The sequence below is a fragment of the Octopus bimaculoides genome, chromosome 2 (genome assembly GCF_001194135.2).
Source record: "Octopus bimaculoides isolate UCB-OBI-ISO-001 chromosome 2, ASM119413v2, whole genome shotgun sequence".
NCBI classification, from domain to species: domain Eukaryota; kingdom Metazoa; phylum Mollusca; class Cephalopoda; order Octopoda; family Octopodidae; genus Octopus; species Octopus bimaculoides.
Window position 1 is genome coordinate 21,166,761 of NC_068982.1, and position 2,614 is coordinate 21,169,374.

The following is a 2,614-nucleotide window of genomic DNA, read 5'->3' on the forward strand; positions in this document are numbered from 1 at the left end:
TATATATATATATATATATATATATCCGATTCACTCTCTATCATAATATCTTGCCAAACAAATGATAAATTGATAAATTAGAAGATACCGGAGAAAATGCAGTCTTGGAAAATGTATTTACGGAAAATTTGCAGTCAAGGAAGAGAAAAAGAATTAAAGTTTTAATTCGTAATTAGGTAGACTTTCCCGCCGGCTGCTTTGAATTGGCAACAAGTTTTATTTAAAGATAGATAAGACGAATATAGTATATGATGCCATAATATATCATACAGTAGAAAGAAATAAAAAAAATCAACAGTGAAGTAGATGCAAACAGCAACAATTACCAATGAGTGAAGAAATAAAGAAGACCAAAAAGTCTGAGAAATCGAATATTATTTGAAGTAGTTCAGCCTAATATATTTACAGAAACTTACGAAATGAAATTTAAAGTCAAACATAACATATTTTGAAATTAACTAATTTACAAGCTCAGAAAATATCATTAACATTTATAAGTTTAATTACAGAGGAAATGTTCAGGCACTGGCAGAAATGAGACAAATTTTAGATAAAATTTGCAGTCTCAGATATTTATGATGACAAATTAGAAGCAAGATACAAGGCATAACATTGGAGTAAGAAGAATAACATGTCATTGTTTACGATTCACGTAGAAAACCGACCGATTCAAAGGGAGGGATCTGAGTCGATAATATCTGTTTGAGTTTTAATTTGGGCACAAATCTAGCAATTTTGGAGAAGTTAAGTCGATTTTATCGACCTCTGTGATTTCGATTTCAGTCCCAATATGATGCATTTGGGGTAAGCGTCGACTGCTACAGTCGCCGGCCAACTAAAGCCTTTTTATTGAATTTTGTTGATGGAAACTGAAAGACGACCGTCGTAAACAACTTATGTGTGTGTGTGTTTGCTTTGTCTTTGTATTTGATCCCAATCACAGCTTCACAACTGGTATTTTTGTTTACGGCCCTGTAAGCTAACGGTTCCGCAAAAATATAGTGATGGAATGTGAATCAGACTATAAAAGAAAATAGATTCAATGTTTTGCTCTAGCATGGCTGCAATCGAATGACTGAAGCAAGTAAAGAGATAAAATATATACTTATTTTTTATATCTATAAATAAATCTAGAAACGAAATGTTGCAGTATTTTATATTTGCAAAGTGTAATAATGGAGTATTTATTACATGAAAAAAATACGAAAATGACGAATACAAATATTAAAAGTTGAAGTCTATAATATAAGTGTAGGTTAATGTAAAGAAATGCGGAATAAAATGTTATTACTAAATTAAAGTAGAAAATGGATAAATGCGTAAAGGAAATATTAAAACTATTAAAATGTCAGAGAATTTAGTAAGAAATATATTTAAAAAAAATTTGATTATAATTCATCCAGAGACACGAATAGAATAATTTTTCAATACAAGTTGTTTAAAGACATTATCTCTGACATAATTGATTTGCCGCAAACTGAATCTTTCTCGCCTATATTTAATCATTATTACTAATACTACATTAACGTTAGTCACGTTCTGCCTTTTGTGTGATTTACACATATTTGACAAATATACTAAATGGTGTTTTAGCTTATATATTGCATATATAACAAGCAATGCAAATGATAGTTGAACAGATGAATGCGTGTCGAATTTTCTAACACTTGTTTTTCAATTTATGCATTGATGAAGGCTTAACTAAACTTTTAGAATTAAGTAATATTTTTACTTACATCTGAATATTATTGCCACACATTACCACCCTGGTATCCTTCCTTAATCCGTTCTGTAATCAGTTACAGAAAACTAGTTGTAATGATATTATCGAGTTAAAATTTCCCTGGATGTTTTTTTTTTCTGATTTTCCCCAGGGATTTTCAGATTATTTCTTTCACAGCTGTTTCTTCATTTCTTTTCGTTCTATTTCTTTCTTTTTTTTTCAATATACCCTTTATTTTCTCCTTTGGATTGATAAAATATGCTTTGATATACGAACGTTAAACATTTCCGAGCTCATTTCAACGGAAATAAGTATCATTTTTATCGTTCAAGAACTTCAATGTGACTTTAAAATAGAATCTGCATAGAATTATTGACATGATATAAAAGAAGATTGAAGAGGCTGACAAGCAGTATATCATCCATGGATTTCGTCGGTAGAGAAACGATTAGATCAACGGAAACGTTGCAACGCAGAATCAGAATATATTTTCACCAACCTGAAGTGTACATTACTGTCAAAGCATATATGAAATGAAGAAAAAAAGATATTTCCCAAAATCTTAATATTTCTCATCGCCTGATCTCCTAAGTCTTATTTAAGTAAAACATAGATTCGGTAACAAATTCGCACCATCTTTGGTTTTGTGAGCATATACCTCTTTTACACAGTTCCTCTTTTCCACACTATGAGATCAAAAGTTATTGCTGAGAGTCCTGAATTTGCGTCGTAGAAGTGGGAAGAGTTGCTGCGTAGGAGGATTCCACGTTCTACAATGATTCTAAATAGAGAATGTATAAGTACATAAAGATATATCTCTTATCTTCTACCATTTAATTGTTTCAGACATTAAAGTGCGGTCCTTCTTGGGGCACCGCCTTTGATATATAT